The sequence below is a fragment of the Myotis lucifugus genome, unplaced genomic scaffold (assembly GCF_000147115.1).
Source record: "Myotis lucifugus unplaced genomic scaffold, Myoluc2.0 scaffold_779, whole genome shotgun sequence".
Classification (NCBI taxonomy): Eukaryota; Metazoa; Chordata; class Mammalia; order Chiroptera; family Vespertilionidae; genus Myotis; species Myotis lucifugus.
Window position 1 is genome coordinate 134,261 of NW_005871827.1, and position 20,867 is coordinate 155,127.

The window sequence follows — 20,867 nt, forward strand, 5'->3', positions numbered from 1 at the left end:
CACAAAGGGAGGCTAGACTGCAGCTTAGGCCCTATCCCCAAGGGGAGCAGGGAGCGGCCTAAGCCGTCACTAGGACATCCCCTGAGGGCTCCCCGTATGTGAGGGGGGCAGGCTGGGCTGAGGGACACCCCCCCCCAGTGCACGAGTTTCGTGCACCAGGCCCCTAGTCCTATATAATAAAAGGGTAATATGCAAATCAACCAAATGGCAGAACGACCAGTCGCTATGATGCACACTTACCACCAGGGGGCAGATGCTAAATGCAGGAGCTGCCCCCTGGTGGGCAGTGCACTCCCACAGCACTGAGGCAGTGCTAAGGATGTCCAATGGGGAGCGGGCCTAAGCCATCAGTCAGACATCCCCCAAGGGCTCCTGGACTGCGAGAGCGCGCAGGCCAGGCTGAGGCACGCCCCCAAGTGCACGAATTTCGTGTGCCAGGCCTCTAGTAAGATATAAGAAGCTGGAGAGATTAAACAGTAGCCCCGTGCCGAAAACAATCATAAAAAAATAAAGCACACGGCATCCACCGTGTTTGCAAGCTCGTGCTGAGGTTTGGGGGGATGGATAACACTGTTCTCTCCTTCTGCGTTCTGAGCTAACTCACAGAGAAGAGAGAGAGTCAGAGATCAAAATACCAGTTTCACTCATGTCAAAGCTGAGTGGAGAAAAGGGGTTTTCCTCCACTTTCTAAGGCCTTTCCTTACCATCCTCCAGCCCTATCCAGTCACAGTCCCTGAGGAGGCTGAAGGCCCAGGAACTACACGGAGGAGCCTGTTACCTCAAACACCCATCAGAGAAGACCCCTCCCTCGAACCCTCTGCCAAGAAGGGGGAGAGCTTCCTTGTTCCTGGGCTACACTCAGTCGCCAGGGTAGAGGGAATGCTTACCTACAGCTTAGGCGGAAAGTCTAGCAGAAGGCCACGAACTAAGGTTGGGGCTGGGGGAGGGGGATGAAGAGTTGGTGTTGGATGGGGACAGGAAGGCATTCTGGGGGACGATGGTGGTGGCAGCTCACCAGTGCGAATGTCCTTGCTCCACTGGCTGCACCCTGCAGATGGTTAGCATGGACATTTTACGCTGTATGTATTCTACCACAATTTTAAAAAGTGCCTTTAAAGGGCAAGTGAACTAACAACATTGCCACAAACCCATTACGATTTCACCATAAGGGTACTATTCAAAGTGAGACAAATGCCACACTCCGTCTAGATTTATGTCTGCTTTGGGGAGAAGCAGAACATGGTCTCAGAAATGCCCTTTAGTTACTGCCTCCCAGGACGAGGCCCAGGGACAGTCAGGGCATGTCCCCCAGGCCTCCTGCCGCTGCAGGGCTGAGTGCGGAGAGGATGCGGGAGGCCAGCAGCGAGCAGGGGGAGGGCTGGCGCGGGCTGGGGCAGAGGTGAGTGGGCAGAGACGGCATGTGGGAGGGCTTACCGGTGTCTGTTGGGCGTCGGGGAGCAGGGGTGGGGGGGGGGGTAGGTGAGGCCGCAGGCGCTGGTCCTCCCCCACGCTCCGTCCTCACTCGCTGCCTCGGGAAGTGGCTGAGTGGGTTCCAGATGGAGCCTGAACCCTGACCTCTCCGCACACAGCCCGGCCCCCGCCGGCCATCTGGGCCGCGAGCCCTCCCCCCGCGCTCGGCGGTGCGCCCTATGGGCCTTAATGCAGAACACATTTCCACGGGAAGAAAGCGCCCGCGTTCAATTTACATTCCCCGTCAGTGAAACAGGGTGGAAATGAAAACCAGTTGTGCGAGTCGTTTATCACCGAGCTCGGCTCCAGGCGCGCCTTCCCTAAAGCCATGGCCTAAAGGCGCGCTCACGGCACAGAGGCGCTGGCGGCCGCACGGAGAGGCGCAGGGTGTCCTTTAAGAAGTTCAGCGCTGACCACAGTGCGCTCGCCCTCTCCCGACTGCCCAGATGGAAGCGAGTTCAAGGTTGGCCGACGGCAAGCCTTTCCTTCTGCCTGGGTCGCCGGAGGCCGTGGCAGTTGGGGGGCTCCTCGCGCTCGCGGCCACAGCAACTCCGCGCCGCAGCCCCTGGCGCCGGGCACGGACTTGCCGCAGGAAGTACGTCTGGTTGGCGCTGCGGAAAGCTCCCCAGTGCTCGCAGACGCTGCGTCCGACCCCGCGTCAGCCCGCGGAGTGCCCACGCGGGAATCGGGCTGAGACGAGACCCGCTCGCTCGGAAGCAGAGCAGCAGGGCTGTTCGGCTCCGCCTGCGCATTTCCTGCGAGGCTGAGCTGTGGGCATTGACTAGCAGGCACAGGCCTGCTCCCGAGAGGGCGCACGCAGGTGCCACGTCTCCTCCAACCATGTCCGAGGGCGCACGCAGGTGCCACGTCTCCTCCAACCATGTCCCAGTCCCGCTGGCGACCACTGCTCAGCGTTTCTTATGGGCTCTTTCCCGTTATTTCGCAACCATTCATTTACGGGCCTGCTTGCGCTGTAGACTGTCCCTCATCCCTCCGTCTCCCTGTTTCAGCTCAATGCGTGATGTATGTCAGTGACTTCTTAATGTTTATGACAAAATTAATCCTCTGGCTTCCCAAGAAGGCCGGCCTCGCGCCCTCCCTCCGCACGGGCGTTTCCCATGGCCTCCTAGGAACGTGAGCTTCAACACGGAGTCATTGCTGCCGCGCACTCCCGCCAGCGGGTGCCTCCGTTGCCTCCCAGACAGAAGGAAGGGAATAGAGACCAGCCCTGCCTGCGGGGCACAGGGCTGGGCTGCGGCCGACTGCAGCTTCTGGGAGCGGCTGTTGGCTCGGGGAGGTCGAATCTCTGAGCTTCCCAACCAGGAACGCATCTCGGTACAGCTGCCTCCAAACTGCTCGCAGCATGGCTTATCAGTGCAAAGGCTGGGCATCCGTGGGCACCGGGATCTGTGCTGGGGTGAGAGGCCCTGGCCTCCACTGCATGGACAGTGAAGGAAACCAGATCTCCCGGGCCACCGTCTCTGCAGGTCTGGCTCTGTGTATGCATATGGGGTCATGGATGGGCTTCCTCCTATGGCCTGGAGGTGGGAGAGCCTATGATCTGGCCGTGGAGCCATCTACCGAGCCACCTGTAGGGATACCCACTCAGGAGGTTCCTCCAGCCTCTACCATGTCCGTGAGGACGGCTGGACGGAGTACAGCGGCTCTACCCCCTGAAGGAGGGTGGATGTCGCTGCTTGTGTTTCTGGGGGTGACTGTTGTTGGTGATATGGGTACAGCTCCCCATTCTATGGTGGAGGGGCCCCGAATTGTATTGCTTGGTTTTTATGCTCCTGTGCATGGACCTCCATTGTTATAGTTGCTGATGAGCTGCTGCGGAGGTGATGGTTGGCTTTCCTTTCTTGGATGTTCATATTACACTGCTCAACCCCCCCCAAAATTAATACTCTATCTATACACTCAATAATCATTCAAATTACATTTTTTCAATGTTCTGTTTTCCTATGATTTGCATATGGAGAAGTCTATTTAAAAGCCGCCTTTAGGTATTGTAGGAATGTTGGAAGTAGAGCCTGTGTTTTAGCACCTCCAGAACCCAATTCATGACCCTGCTCGAGGTTAGAACAGCAAAATACTGGTTTCCCAGACTCCCTTGCAGCCCAGTGTGCTATGGAACTAGTTATGGCCAAAGCAAGGTCAGTGAAAGTCCATGGGAGCCACCCTGTTCCCCTTCTTGTTCCACTGAAAGCCCTGCAGCTGCCTGCAGACCGGAGGCAGCGAGGGCGACTGAGGCATCACCCAGGGCAGGCGAGCAGGGACAGAGGCCCGGGGTCTGGAGGCCGCCCGGAGTAGCTGGTAGCTGCCTGGCACAGCGCCTGCCACCTGTAAGAAATTTTTACCCCAAAGGTGGCCTAATGTCTTTGAACATTTTCAATTCAGCAAGAATCATGGAGTAATTGTTCTGAGCAGAGCCCTGTGCTAGTTTGAGGGGAAACACACAGCTCAACTAAGACGAAGCATCCAAGAAGATGCTTTTTAGAATGTATAGGAAAGCCCATTTGAGAGTTTTGACATGTCCGCAAGTCTTATAGTTTGTTATTTCTGCTATGAACTCCCAGCATAAGGCGGTTTATATATATTTTTGAACCATTATAAAATAGGTTTGGCTTTCACCACACTGCCCCTGAATAGTTCATCCTACACTTTCAAACAAGCAGTTTTTTCTTCTCTAACACCATGATATCATTATCATATTTAATATTCCCAAATAGATCTAATGCCTGGCCCATATTCAGATTTCCTCAATCGTCCACCCTAAATGCTTCCTATGGTTGCTTTTTTAGAACCACAATCCAAGCACTGCCTCACATTTTCATCTAAACTTCCCCTTATTTCTTCGTGACTTTGGCTTGTTCAAGAGAACAAGCCAGTTGCCATTACGTGTCCCACTTTAAGAATTTTCTCAGATTGGTTCCTCTGGTGTCATTTTATTGTTTCTCTGTCTCCATATTTCCAGTAACTGGAGTTCTATCTAAAGGTTTGATGAGATTTGAGTTAAATATTTTTGGCAAGAACCTGGCAAGAGATCCCTGTGCTAATTTTCATGGTTTCTTTTAGTGACATGCAGCTGGACACCACCTCCTATGCTCAGGCCAGCTTCTCGGTCATCGGTCTTGTGCCTCCTGTGCCTGAGCTGACCCTTGTCCTTGAAGCCCCACACTCACATGCCTTTGGGTGTGCCGTGCTCTACACAGAGGTCATCTTTCTGTAGGCACAGTGTGTCTCTAACCCTGTAGATCATCTTTCTGAGGCACAGTGTGTCTCTAACCCTGTGGTCATCTTTCTGTAGGCACAGTGTGTCTCTAAGTCCTGTGTTTGAGCAGGACCTGGAACTTGCTTATGACCAGTAGATTACAGTGCAGGCGAAGGGATGTCACTCCCCTGTTTCGCTATGTAGAACAATGACACCATCTAGCCAGCAGTTTCTGTTTCTTGCTGACCTTGACTAAGCAAAGTGCCATGTTGGGAAAGGAAGTGAGTGCAGCCCCCACCAACAGCCAGCAAGCACTGAGGCCCTAGTCCAGTCCTCAAGCACCTGAAGCCTGCTGAGAACCATGCGCCTGAGCTGGACATGGCTCCTTCCCCATTTGAACTTTCATATGAAACCCCAGCCCTAGCTAACACCTTGATTGTAGCCTCATGAGACCCTGAGCAAGATCACTCAACTAAGCTGTACCTGGATTCACAACTCACAGAAACAGAGGTAGTAAACGCCTGTTGTTTGAAGTTAATAAGTTTTGGGGTGATTTGTTACTTACCAATAGATAATGAATACATCCCACAATTTATATTTCAAGCCTAATCAGTCTTTAAGGACCATCCTAAATATCTTAGTATCCTTAGGATTCTAATGCTCTGTGTCCCTGCTGATCCTTTATGGTCAGAGCCACACAATTCATTCTCTCAAACTGCACCCAGACCATTAATATCACCTTCCTAACTGGACCATAAGTCCTTTGCAGGCAGGAGCCACATTGAAAAGCTGTACCTCCTGCATTCTGAAGCATATGTTGTAAGGTAGGAGGTACTCACCGAACACTTGTTATTAACAGCAATAGCAATTATTATATTCAACAACCCGTAACAGTGTACACTCACTGTAAGCCTGCCTCACCAAATGTTGAGAGCTGTATCAGTAACATAATTAAAATCTGCCTATAATAAGGAGAAGTATTGGGCTGTGCAAAAAACCCCCACACACTATTATTTGGAAATTCCTTTTATTTTTATTAAAACAATACAAATGGAGTGAGTTAGTGACAATGATGTTTTCCAGGTGTTCTCTAGATAAGACAATAAAAATATAAACAAAAGTATTTTATTATTTTTTTCCTGAGAAAATTCTAATAATAAGCTCAGTCTTTAATCGATTGACCCTCCCCAACAAATTCACATTCTCTCTAAGCTTGGTGTGCTGAACACAGCAAGGACTTGAAGAGTCCATGTGTTCATAAAGCACTTTAGAGTTCCAAGTTCAAGATGGTTTGCCAAGGAAACACACAAGAAGGCTCTCAGCCACTTTCTGTCAGTAAAACACTTGGAACATGCATGGAAGAGAAGGGATAAGATGAGCACATGATCACGTAGAAGGAGAGAGTGGGTCCGTCTACAGCCAGGCATGGACCCTTCCACCTACATCCTCCCCCCCAGAGTCCCCTCCCTCGTGGTTCTGGGACTAATAGTGTCCACCCAGGAAAGACACTTGCAAGAGGTCAGGAAGACATCATTCAGAGATGGCAGAACGTGTGGCCAGATGGTGAATTCAGAATACTGTCTCAGATTGCTCGACAGAACTCACCACATTTCTCAGAGTGGAAGTCAGAGGGAGCTTCCAAGGGTCCATGGGGAAAGCAGCCGCTTCCCGAGAGTCTTCTGAGAACCACGGAGTTGGAAGAATCAGGCTAAGTTTCCAGGGGCTGCTTCACTGACTTGCTCCCCCCACGCTACTGAACTACATTTCAACAGCCCAAGAGTCCCTTAGCATGGCTCGCACGTGTATGTACCCAGGTGGATGTCTTTGAATTTTTTCTCTTGGCACTTGGGGTGTCTAAATGTCAAAACTTGAGTTGTGTTTTTTTTTAAATATATATATTTCTTTATTAATTTCAGAGAGGAAAGAAGAGGGAGACAGAGACAGAAACATCAATGATGAGAGAGAATCATTGATTGGCTGCCTCCTGCACGCCCCCGACTGGGGATCGAGCCCGCAACCCGGACATGTGCCCTTGGCCGGAATCAAAGCTGGGACTCTTCAGTCCGCAGGCCGATGCTCTATCCACTGAGCCAAACTGGGTAGGGCAAAAACTTGAGTTTTTGCTCAAATCTAGAATTTTTCTTACATCACTATTTCTCTTTTGCTCCCTGTCTGCCTATTTTTTTGTCATGATTTTTATTTATTTATTTATTTATTTATTTAATTTTATTGTTGACAGTATCACAGATGTCCCCCATTTTTCCCCTTTGCCCACCTCCACCTGGCCCACACCCCAGGCCTTCACACACTATTATCTGTGTCCATGGGTTATGCATACATGTTCTTTGGTTAATCTCTTTCCGTTCCTCTTCTTCTCTCCCCTCTGACACATGTCAGTCTGTTCCATGCTTCCATGCCTCTGGACCTATTTTGCTGTCAATTTCTTTTGTTTATTAGATTCCACATATAAATGTGACAATGTGATATTTGTCTTTCTCTGACTGGCTTAGCATAATAATCTCCAGGTCCATACATGTTGTTGCAAAGGGTAAGAGAGCCTTTTTAAAAAATATATATAGCTACATAGTATTTCATTGTGTAAATGTATCACAGCTTAACAAAATCTTTATTGTTGAGAGTATTATAGATGCCCTGATTGTCCCCCCCATCCCCTTCAAACTGGCTCCCACCCCACCCCCACCCCAGGCCTTTACCACACTATTATCTGTGTCCATGAGTTGTGCATACATGCATATAAGTTTTTTGGTTAATCTCTTCCTGCCTCCTCTCCCCACTTCCTTCTGAGATTCATCAGTCTGTTCCATGCTTCCTTGTCTTTGGACCTATTTTGTTTGTCAATTTATTTTGTTCATTAGATTCCACACATGAGTGAGATCATGTGATACTTGTCTTTCTCTGACTGGCTTATTTAGCTTAGCATAATGCTTTCCAGGTCCCTCCATGCTGTCTCAAAGGGTAAGAGATCCTGCTTTTTCACTGCTGCATACTATTCCATGGTGTAAATGTACCACAGCTTTTTATCCACTCGTCTGCTGATGGGCACTTGGGTTGTTTCCAGATCTTAGCTATTGTAAGTAACATTGCTATGAACATAGGGGTGCATACTTTCTTTCTGATTGGTGTTTCCGGATTCTTAGGATATATTCCCAGAAGTGGGATTGCTAGTCAGTACCATTTTTTAATTTTGGGGGGAAACTCCATACTGTTTTCCAGTGGCTGCACCAGTTGGCATTCCCACCAGTAGTGCACGAGGGTTCCCTTTTCTCCACATCCTTGCCAGCACTTCTTGTTTGTTGACCTATTAATGGTAGCCATTCTGTCAGGTGTGAGGTTGTGGGACCCACGCCAGGGTCCTCAGATAGTCAAGGCCAATGGGAGCACAGAGGCCTTGTTGTCAATACACCAGAATGACCAAGGCTGTTCTGAGCATGAGCCTCATCAGTGTGCCCAACGCCAAGATACCATGAGCGGGTGCAAGGACACATGATACACTGTGACCTTCTGCAGCCAAATGATTGATGTCGCTGTTGGCAACCAGCCTTCTTTGTCCTTGGCGTAATATGCAGGCTACTGACCAGGAGCTGCTAGAGAGAGCAGCTGGCCAGAGCAGAGACTAGAGAGCTCAGAGAGAGAAGCGGTAGGCACGGAGAATGTAGCTCCTATGTGTGCAGGAGAGAGGAGAGCTCAGATGGAGCTGAGAGCTGGGACTGCTACGATGTAAGACTAAGAGCTCACAAGAGCTCAGCTATAGCTGCCATGTTAACCAGCTGGGCAGGGAGACAGGAGAAGCTGCCGAGCCAGAGAGCTCAGGGACCGCTACGATGTGAGGCGGTGAGTCTAGGGGGCAGCGTGCGGCTGCTCAGATAATAGCTGTGGGTACAGAGACAGATGCTGCTTTGTGGGAAAGATGTATCTGTTCACCAGCCGGTGTGCGGCCGCCTGCTGTATGCACTTCGCTGTGAGGACTGTTGTCCCACTGGCTCTGCAGTAAAGACTCACTCTTTTTTTTTAAATTGTTTTATTGCTTAAAGTATTACAAAGAGTATTACATATGTTTCCTTTTTTTCCCCGCCCTTGACAATCCCCTGGCCTCCCCTACCCCCCAGTGTCTTATGTCCATTGGTTATGCTTATATGTATGCATACAAGTCCTTCGGTTGATCTCTTACCCTCCCCTCCTGCCCCCCAACCCTCCCTGGCCTTCCCGCTGTAGTTTGACAGTCTGTTTAATGCTGCTCTGCCTCTGTATCTATTTTTGTTCATAAGTTTATAATGGTCTTTATTATCCATAAATGAGTGAGATCATGTGGTATTTTTCCTTCATTGACTGGCTTATTTCACTTAGCATAATGCTCTCCAGTTCCATCCATGCTGTTGCAAATGGTAAGAATTCCTTCTTTTTTACAGCAGCATAGTATTCCATCGTGTAGATGTACCACAGTTTTCTAATCCATTCATCTGCTGATGGGCACTTAGGCTGTTTCCAGATCTTAGTTATGGTGAATTGTGCTGCTATAAACACAGGGGTGCATATATCCTTTCTGATTGGTGTTTCTGTTTTCTTGGGATATATTCCTAGAAGTGGGATCATTGGGTCAAATGGGAGTTCCATTTTTAACTTTTTGAGGAACCTCCATACTGTCTTCCATAGTGGCTGCACCAGTCTGCATTCCCACCAGCAGTGCATGAGTGTTCCCTTTTCTCCGCATCCTCACCAGCACTTGTCGTTTGTTGATTTGTTGATGGCAGCCATTCTGACAGCTGTGAGATGATACCTCATCGTCGTTTTGATTTGTATCTCTCTGATGATTAGTGACTTTGAGCATTTTTTCGTATTTCTCTTGGCCTTCTGTATGTCCACTTTGGAGAAGTGTCTATTTAGGTCTTTTGCCCATTTTTTAATTGGATTGTTTGTCTTCGTTTTGTAAAGTTGTATGAGTTCCTTATATATTTTGGAAATTAACCTTTCATCAGCTGTATCATTGGTGAATATGTTCTTCCATGTAATGGGCTTTCTTTTCATTTTGTTGATTGTTTCTTTTGCTGTGCAGAAGCTTTTTATTTTGAAATGGTCCCATTTCTTTATTTTTCCTTAGTTTCCTTTGCCCTAGGAGATGTACGCATAAACATATTGCTATGAGAGCTGTCTGAGATTTTGCTGTCTATGGTTTCTTCTAAGATTTTTGTGGTTTCACGACTTACATTTAAGTCTTTTATCCATTTTGAGTTTACTCTTGTGTATGGTGTAAGTTGGTGGTCTAGTTCATTTTTTTGCATGTATCTGTCCAATTTTCTCAACACCATTTATTGAAGAGACTGTCTTGCTTCCTTTGTTAAATATTAATTGAACATAATGACTTGGATGGATTTATGAGATCTCTGAAATGTTTTGTTGATCTATGTGCCCAGGCTCCAGGCCTCTATCTTCCGAGGGAACAGCCCCTCTCAAAGCCCAGCGCTCCCTCCTCTCTCGGCCTGCCAGCCTGCTGCCCCTGGGAGCTGGCTCCGCTCCTCTCGCGACCTCGCCCTTCCTACTGGTCTCCAGGTGTTCTCTGTCCTTCATTCATATGTCTCCTCCGCTGGACCTCAGGTGGGAATCCCAGGTGAATGTTCTCCCACTTAGTTCCATTTCCAGTCTGGCCCTGGGATGAGGTGCACGACAGGTCTGCCTATTTGGCCGCCATTTCTAATTCAGTCTATATTTATTCTTTTTTAAAATTCTCTATTGTTGAAAGTATTACATATGTCTATATTTATTCTTTATTCTATTGTTCTTCTACCTACGTTATAAACCCCCAAAACTGTTCCAGGTTATATGGTCTTAGACCCTAGATTGTCTGATCCATTCTCTCAGACTACATGTTAAACCCCTCAACCCAACAAAACAAGACCCAACAACCCTCTGTTCAAACGTGGGCTTGGACAAGCCCCGGCTCAGAAAGGTTGTCCTGGTTATAGGCGAGGTGGTCCTGGCTAAAATGAAGCACAGCCGGGAAATCCACGTGCGCGTTAGTGTGGGTTCTTCATGGTTTCAGCAGTGCGTTCACTTAGGTCTCAAAAGCTCTAAGAGAGCCGCTGGGACTAAACTGATAGATTTACAGAGTCATTAGAAATTATTTTTCATATGGAAAGTAAAACACCTAATGTAGCACACAGCTTTGCATTGTATGGTGAATAATGATGGCTTACACATATAGTGCTCACAGTATGCCAGGCATTGTGATTGATATATCTATATATACATATATATTTTTTTCAACTTTCTTCATTGTAAAGTAGTCCATTTACAACAGGGCAGTGAAAATTGCTATATATGGCAATTCAGAAAGTGTTTAACTTGAAAATGTAATCAATTTTGAGGATGGTATGCATCTTGTTATATTACTTTGCTGCACTGGTTATATCAGGGTTTATAAAAAAGAATTTAGTTTTCATCTCAGGTGAATACTAAATTTCTTTCTTTAAAAAATAAAAACATTTTGTGTTTTATTATTTCAACAAGTTCTCATTCTTATTGTTTCAGCTAGTCCTGATAAATTTTACTTGTACTGTTCATATCATTTTTATGATAAGGCATCAGATTCTCAAGTAAATACTGACAGGAGCAGGGCTGGAATTTCATACGTGGTTTGTGTAATCTGTGCCCGCGAGGTGAACAGGTCACCCATTCTTGTGTAGCAGAATAGAAGCAGTTCCCAAGCGCACCAGGGAAGGACCGCAGACACTCTGGAATGTCAGAGCCCTGGTCCTGGAGGACAAGACCACGTGAGGCGGCACCGGGGCTGGGCACAGACTCCGAAGGAAGTGGTGGCATATCACTGCCAAAGGCCAGATGGGACCAGGGAGCAGCCCAGCCCAGCCATCCCACCAGGAGGCTGCTGGGCTCTCTGCATAGGTCTGAGGACGTTTCTTTCTCCCTGTCATGGTGCATTAAGCTACACCCGTGCTCCCAGACAATGTCTTAGGGAAGAGGTGAAATCTGAAAAAACACACACACCCATTTGGAGCTCATATTGAGCTTATTCAACACTCAATAAGAATAAGTAAAATATACAGTATTATAGTTAATGATACATGCTAAGGGAAAAATAGAGCAGCCACGGGGGATAGGAATGGCAACTTTGGGAACAGGGTGGTCAGGAAGGCTCCAGTGAGAAGGTGACATCTGAGTAGAACCTGGAGGCGCTGAGAAGCATGCCAGGCAGCCTCTTAGAGAAGAGCATTGCAGGCAGCTGGGCACTAGGCCCAGCCTGTTGAGAAAGACTAAGGAAGCCAGTGAGGAAGGAATGAGGGAGGGAGGGACAGGGACAGTCCTGGAGCGGAGGGTATGTGGAGAACGGAGGGCCAGGTCACTGGAATCTTGGGGCCACTGGAAAGATGTTTGTGTTCTCTATAGATTCGGACAATTGCAGAGACTGTTAATGGGACAGGAGGAAAAGATGTGAGTTGGATTTTTTAAATTTTTTTATTTTATGTTTTAAAAATTTTTTTAGAGAGAGACGTGGAAGGGAGAGAGAGAAAAACATTGGTGTGTTGTTCCATTTATTTATGCTCTCATATGTGCCCTGACTGGGGAGCGAACCCTCAACCTTGGCATATCAGAACAGTGCTCTAACCAACTGAGCTACCTAATCAGGGCGTGAGTTGGATTTTAAATGCATCATCCAGGCTGCCATGTTATGTTGAGCATAGACTTGGCTCAGTACAGAAGCAGAGAGAGCAGGTGGGGGCAAATAATACTAATTTAGCTTCGAGATGACGGAGGCCTGAACCACAGTAGCGGTCATAAAAATCGGTGGCGTAGGGATCTATTCTGAAGATGGAGCCTTGATGTGGCGTGTGGGAGGAAAGGAGGAGTCCAGGGTCACCACGGAGTGTCTGGCCTCGCAGTGTTTACTGAGATGGAAAGATGGCGGGAGGAGGAGGCTAGGGGAAAGGTCAACAGTTGTGTTTTGGGAATTTGTAAGTTGGATATGCCCCTCAGAAATTCAAGTGGAAATGTTGAGGATGTCATTGACACATGTCACTGGAGCTCGGGGGAGGGATCCAGCCACAGATGCCATTAGGGTATCGGTCTACAGGTGGCATTCACAGAAGCAAGACTGCATGCCATTCCCGAAAGAATGAGACATTCCAACTTTTGAAGATAAGGAGATGCAAGGAAATAGAAAAGGAGTTGGAAAAAGAATGGCCAGTATGACCAGCAGAAAACCGGGGATGCCAAGCCAAGAAAGTGTTTCAAGAAGATGAGGGTCACATGCTATTAATAAGTCAATAAGATTAAAATTTATAACTGACCCTTGGGATTAGAACCATGGAAATCACGGAAGACCTTGTTAAGAACAGCTTTCGTGGAGCGTTAGAGGTAATATCCTGGTAACAGTGAACTCAAGGTCAGTGAACTTGGTGGAGTGAGGACTTCTGAAAACTCTCTGCTTCCTGAAAGCAGTGAGGAAACTGGTAAAATTGTCAGAATCAACTTTCTAAGAACCTTGGAAATTAACCGAAGTCTTGTAGCAACCCAGGGAGCATTTATGTAAGAAAAGCAGCCAAGTCTCAAGAACAGAAAGCGTTGCTGAGCTTGAACTTGCGCTGTTCCCATCTCTTTCTCTCCAGCTTTTCAGAAGCCTTAGAAACCAGCAGCCTGGGGGCCATCAGGAAGGGCGAATGGAAGGCGCACGTCTTCAGATCCCTGCCTCAGGGAATTGTCATTATTGACATGTCGGGGGTTCGTGGAAGACCCAATTAAAGGACGTCTTCATTTGACCTGATTCAGAGCTCATCCCGTGAGAAAAGAGCCTGTGCTAAGAGGTGTTTGTTAAAAACGTTCACAGGCGATTGTCTAACGTCACAATTGCACAGAGTTGGGGCGAACTGTAGGCTAACAAAACAGTTTAAGAGGGAACGCTGGAAAATGAGGTATCCACAGGGCTTTGAAACGCTCCACTATCCCCTGGGAATCGAGAAGGCCAAGCAGGTGCGCAGGGCTGTGTGCGTGCTCGGGAAGGACCTGGCTCTCACTTCTGGCTGCGTTCAGGCTGTGCATCAGCAGGAAGTGAGGGCTGCGGCAGAGCTGTCAGCTGCCAGGCTGCGTGTGGGACGCACGCCCCCACAGGTGTGCAGAGCTGCTGGCAAAGATTGGGAGGCTCCTCATTGTAAATCTCTCTCTAATCATTAACTGACCAGTAAGCGAATCAAGCAGAGGCCTAAGTGGCCACACACAACCAAGGCTATAGACAGAACTTGTTCAGAAAAGTTGTTAAACACACAATAACGAAAACAAGCAACAACAAGAACAAGCCCTGCGAGAGAGAAAAATCTGATTTCCAGGGTTACCCCATTATTTTATTATTTAAAATGTTCAGTTTTTAACCAAAAATTGTAAGACATGCAAAAAAACAGGACATGTGGCCCACACACCAGAAAAAGTTAATAGAAACAGACCCTGAGGAAGCTTGGACACTGGACCTTCTAGACCAGCGGTTCTCAACCTGTGGGTCGCGACCCCTTTGGCGGTCGAACGACCCTTTCACAGGGGTCGCCTAAGACCATCCTGCATATCAGATATTTACATTACGATTCATAACAGTAGCAACATTACAGTTATGAAGTAGCAACGAAAATGATTTTATGGTTGGGTCACAACATGAGGAACTGTATTTAAGGGGACAGAAGGTTGAGAACCACTGTTCTAGACAAAGACTTCCAGTCAGCTGTTTTAACATGTCCACACAACTAAAGGAAATCACATCTAAAGAAATAGAGAGCCCTAACCAGTTTGGCTCAGTGGATAGAACGTCGACCTGCAGACTGAAGGGTCCCGGGTTCAACTCTGGTCAAGGATATGTACCTTGGATATGGGCTTACTCCCCAGTAGGGGGCATGAAGGAGGCAGCTGATCGATATTTCTCTCTCATTGATGTTTCTAACTCTCTATCCCTTTCCCTTCCTCTCTCTAAAATTAATAAAATATATTTTTTAAAAAAGAAATAAAGAAAAGTATGAGAATGAAACATTACCAAATAAAGAGCATTAAAGAGGTATAAACTGCAAAAAAAAAAAGGTTCAAAAGAGTATGACAAGAGGTAAATTGATCAAAACGCTTACTATAGTGAGGGGGACAGAGCATTGGTTTCCAGGGCTTGCGGGCAGGGGCAAGGGCGCTTTTGGGGTAATGAAACCATCTGTGTCCCGACTGGGCTGATGATTACAGAAATCTATGAATGTTTTAAAATTCATGGAACTGTACCTCCAAAATAAGCCAGTTTTACTGTGTGATGATTGAAAAATAAAATTCAAAAACATCAAATGCTGATTATAAAAATAATAAAAAGAAAACATTTGTTTCACAAAAGCTAGAAATAAAATACCAGACAATACCATGTAAGAAAAAAAAGGAATAGCTTGCCCTAACCGGTTTGGCTCAGTGGATAGAGCATCAGCCTGCGGACTGAAGGGTCCCGGGTTTGATTCCAGTCAAGGGCATGTACCTTGGTTGCAGGCACATCCCCAGTAGGAGGTGTGCAGGAGGCAGCTGATTGATGTTTCTCTCTCATCGATGTTTCTAACTCTCTATCCCTCTCCCTTCCTCTCTGTAAGAAATCAATAAAATATAATTAAAAAAAAAAGGAATAGCTTGGAGGAAAGTTAAAGTCCCTAGTCTTGACCCTGGCCGGGTAGCTCACTTGGTTAGCGCACTGTCTGTATATGCCAAGGTTGTGGGTTCAGTCCCCAGCCAGGCACAGAACCAACCAATGAATGAATGTATTAAGTGGAACAACAAATCTGTGTTCCTCTCTCTCTCTTTCTTAAATCAATAAATTCAAAAAAATATGTTTAAAATGTTTCTAGTGTTATTCAGAAGAACAGGCGACTTATTAAATGCAGTTTAAATTTAAGTGTGTATATTTGCTAAGGATAATCAACAAAAAGTGAAACTATAATGGGTAACTTCCACACACGTAAAGATAATTAAATATATTTAATTCAACAGGAGCCAAAAATGGAAAACAATAGAAATAAAGAGAAAGCATAATAAATTGGAAACCTAAAATAAGTTGTTAAAAACAAAATCTCATATACTTATTAACAGATTAAATTTATCTACAGCATTGGAGTCAATTGGATCATATATTAAAAATATGCTGTATAAAAGGCACACCTTAAATATTTGGGGTGGTGAGGCAAAAGGACAATTCAAAACAGAAAGATTGAAAATAAATTAATAAAACAGAATGTACAAGGCATAGCTATCTATACTAATAAAAGCCTAGGTGGCCCTCGCGCCCTCGAGCCCTCACGTCATCACAAGATAACGGCCCCCACGTCATCATAAGATGGCCACCACAAGATGGCCACCACAAGATGGCTGGCAGGGGAGGGCAGTTGTGGGCAAATAGGCTAGCAGGGGAGGGCAGTTGGGGGCGATTAAGCCAGCAGGACTCCCGGACTGTGAGAGGGTGCAGGCCGGGCTGAGAGACATCCCCCCCCCCCCCGAGTGCATGAATTTCATGCACTGGACCTCTAGTATATCTATACTAATAAAAGAGAAAGATGCAAATTGACCATTCCTCCGTGATGACCACAAGCCACGCCCACCAGCCAATCAGGAGTGAGTATGCAAATTAACCTGGCAAAGATGGCAGATTAATTTGCATATGCAGGTGTCAAGTGCCCTGGGAGGCAACGGCAGCCACGGGTTCCTGGGACCTTTGCCGGCCCCAGGAGGCGAGGCTGGCCACACCTAGCCACACCCGCGGGCTCCCGGGACCTTCGCCAATGGAAAGCAGAGCGGGAGGTTTGGAAGACTTGGCAGAGCAGGAGGTCACTGGACATAGAGCGAAGCAAGAGAAAGGGCAGCTTGGAGGGTGTGGCTCCCTCTGTCCCCCCAGCTTCCTCATCACAGCTGTGGAAACTGACAGCAGGGAGGAGGAAGTCCCACCCCCACAGAATCAGCCGTTGGTCAGACAGCTCTCAGCGGTCTGACAGCCAGGATTCTCATTCACCTGCATTTCAGACCCTGACAGAAGAGAGGTGGGACTATGTCTAAAGAACAACTGTTGACACAATGGAGCTCTGCAGCCGAAAGATGCCGGCGTTATCAACAGAAAATGTCTGCAGAGCAACATGCGTCTGATCTTGAAAGAAGGCAGCACCTGTGACAGAATGTATCTGAACACCAGCTACTGGAAAAACGTCACTCTGATGCCAAAAAACACTGGCGTCATCAACAGAAAATGTCTGAAGACCAACGTGCCTTTGAAGTTGAAAGAAGGCGGTGGCGACGACAGAATATGTCTAGAGAACAGTCATCAACAAGTACTACCAATTCTGGTAGGAACTGCCTTCTCAGCAAAAATGGAGTACATGAGGATGCAATTCTCGAACATAGTTGTGGTGGAATGACTGTTCGATGTGAATTTTGCCTATCGCTAAATTTCTCTGATGAAAAACCATCCAATGGGAAATTTACTTGATGTTGTAGCAAAGGGAAAGTCTGTCCAAATGATATACAATTTCCAGATTACCTGGCATATTTAAAAGGATTAATGACAAATGAAGATTCTGACAGTAAAAATTTCATGGAAAATATTCGTTCCATAAATAGTTCTTTTGCTTTTGTTTCCATGGGTGCAAATATTGCATCGCCATCAGAATATGGGCCATACTGTTTTAGAATACATGGACAAGTTTATCACTGCACTGGAACTTTACATCCTTCAGATGGTGTTTCTCAGAAGTTTGCTCAACTCTATATTTTGGATACAGCCGAAGCTACAAGTAAAAGATTAGCAATGCCAGAAAACCAGGGCTGCTCAGAAAGACTCGTGATCAACATCAACAACCTCATGCATGAAATAAGTGAATTAACAAACTCGTACAAGATGCTACATGAGGTAGAAAAGGAAGCCCAATCTGAAGCAGCAGCAAAAGGTATTGCTCCCACAGAAGTAACAATGGCAATTAAATATGATCGTAACAGAGACCCAGGTAGATATAATTCTCCCCGTGTAACCGAGGTTGCTGTCATATTCAGAAACGAAGATGGAGAACCTCCTTTTGAAAGGGACTTGCTCATTCATTGTAAACCAGATCCCAATAATCCAAATGCCACTAAAATAAAACAAATCAATATCCTGTTTCCTACATTAGATGCGATGACATATCCTATTCTTTTCCCACATGGTGAACAAGGCTGGGGAACAGATATTGCATTAAGACTCAGAGACAACAGTGTAATTGACAATAATACTAGACAAAATGTAAGCACACGAGTCACACAAATGCAGTATTATGGATTTCATCTCTCTGTGTGGGACACGTTCAATCCTATTTTAAATGCAGGTAAATTAACTCAATAGTTTATCGTGGATTCATATTCAAAAATGGAGGCCAATCAGATAAATGTCATCAAAGCAAACCAATCTAAGCTGAGAGTTGAAAAATATAGTGGTTTGATGGATTATCTCAAATCTAGATCTGAAAATGAAATGTGCTGATTGGTAAAATGATAATACTTCCATCATCTTTTGAGAGTAGTCCCAGAAGTATGCAGCAGCGATATCAGGATGCTATGGCAATTGTAACGAAGTATGGCAAGCCCTATTTATTCATAACCATGACATGCAACCCCAAATGGGCAGATATTGCAAACAATTTACAATGCTGGCAAAAAGTTGAAAGCAGACCTGACTTGGTAGCCAGAGTTTTTAATATTGAGCTGAATGCTCTTTTAAATGATATCTTTAAATTCCATTTATTTGGCAAAGTAATAGCTAAAATTCATGTCATTGAATTTCAGAAACGTGGACTGCCTCACGCTCACATCCTCTAATTAATTCCCTTTCAATGTGCATGAATTTCATGCACCAGGCCACTAGTATATATATAAAAGCCAAAGCAACCGTTTGACCGTTCAACTGGTAGCTATGACGCGCAATGACTACCAGGGGGTAGACGCTCCAACCGGTAGGTTAGATTGCTGCCCTGTCAGCCCTGAATCTGGTTCACCCACACCCCAGACTCAGAGAGAAGGGAGTAGGGAGGTGATACCCCGATTCCTCATGGAATCGGCTGTGGGTTAGCTTGCTGCTGGGGCTCTGTCGGTCCCAAATCTGATTCACCCGCACCAGGTTCCCTTTCAATGTGCACAAATCTGTGCACTGGGCCACTAGTTGTATTATAAAAACAAAGCTAGCATAGCAATATTAATATCCTGTAAGATATAAGTTAATGTATAAAAATGGACAAAGAGATAATTTCATACCATATCAACTAGGTCTTTAACAAAGCCAACAAAAATGATTTCAACAAAAAGAGTTTATTTTAACAATATAAGTAGTTCATTGCTGGGCTAGCCAGACCTGCTTAGGGACCCATAATGTCAGGAACTCCTGGCTTCCTTCTTTCTCTATGTTATGTCATTCTCATGGCTTCCTCGTGATCCTAAAATGAATGCTTTACCTGCAGTCTCACTCCTGTATCCAGACAGGAGAAGAAAAGGAACTGTTAAGAAGCAGTGGTGTCTTCATCAGAAGTTACACACAGCCTTTCCTAACCAGCAGTTGTAAATGATCACCCGAGTACATTGCTACTTCAACCCAAACTGGGGTCTTGTTGTTAAGGAATAAGGGGAGACCGTATATGAGGTAAGCTACCGTGCCGAAACAAACTGTAATCCAACGAGATAAAGTCACCATCAACTTATATGTACCTAACAACACTGCTGAGAAATGTGACATGATTACAGGAACACATTTACAAAATCACAATCACTCTGGGAGTTTTTAAACAGCCTCTTTCAGACACTGATTGACCAAGCAGGCAAAAAGTATGTAAGAATAAAGAAGCTTTAAATCAGTGCTAATCAAAATCTGGTCTGTGTACTAGTGTGCCACAAGGCTAGGAACTTACACCAGAATGTAAATCACTATGCCACTAAGCCCTCAGTTCAATTAGGTTAATAGATTTAAAAAAAATATTAGGCTTGCCCTAACCTGTTTGGCTCAGTGGATAGAGCATCAGCCTGCAGACTGAAGGGTCCCAGGTTCGATTCCGGTCAAGGGCATGTACCTTGGTTGCAGGCACATCCCCAGTAGGAGGGTGCAGGAAGCAACTGATCGATGTTTCTCTCTCATTGATGTTCCTAACTCTTTATTCCTCTCCCTTCCTCCCTGTAAAAAAATCAATAAAATATATTTTTAAAAAATATTAGGCTTTCTTGATGAAAGAAAGTTTTTAACTGGTTTACATTCTAGTACAAACTCCTTATCTTGTCATAGACGTGATAAATTGTTCACAGACCATCTACTTTTTGACTAGTCTTCTATGTAAAGATTTCTTCTTTGACCGGCTACTTTGAGTGATACAGATTGAAATAATACCTCAACAAGCTTAAACCCAAAACAGATGATAATTATTTGTTCCTAAAAGTTACCATGCATCTAGGACTCAACTAATCCTGTCCAAAACCTGAGGGCCTATCAATAGGAGAGTCAGATGTGAATCCAGGCCAATCTAGACGCCATGGCTGTTAAGTGCTCTGCACTGCAGGCCATCCCTGTGGGGGAGCCCGTGTCCCGGTGTCAGGCCCCTCCTCCACAGGGACCGCAGGGCGACACCCTTCACCTTCTGCCAGTGTGTGCACAGGATCTGAACTGGTGCACTTACAGTTTCTCTCACACAGAGAATGGCTGATATAAGTTGAATCTCACATTCAGTTTTGCCTCATGTTAGCGTCATCAGTTTAGGCAGAGTCCATTTATTAAGTTAATTTTCAGAAGGTCCTGGTCCTGCGTGCAGAAGGGGCAGGCGAAGGCGTGGCTGACAGGTGCCTCCCTGTCATAGGGCCCGTTGAGGAATGTGAAAAGAACAGAGCTTACCACCCCACAAACCTCAGCTGAGCTCATGTTAGACTTTCATTTTTCTATGAATTGAGGATAGACGTCACTGTGAGAACAATAAAGACACACTGGAATCGTGGCTATAACTTGCTCTTGACTTTTACCCCAATCTCATTTCCTTTTTCTCATAGTAGGCAGGCCCTGTTAGCAGCTTAAATTGTATCCTTCATGTCCTTATTCTGTGCAATTATATAGTACAGATTAAATATTGGATTAGTGTTTTATTACTATTATTTTGCAAAAAAAAAATTTTTTTTTTAA

The 20,867-nt window shown here is 45.9% G+C and overlaps 1 pseudogene; it reads left to right on the forward strand.

The window, feature by feature from the left end:
* Positions 1–997: 997 nt before the first annotated feature.
* Positions 998–3,147, forward strand: LOC111823964 (annotated as a pseudogene).
* The last annotated feature ends 17,720 nt before the right edge of the window (positions 3,148–20,867 follow it).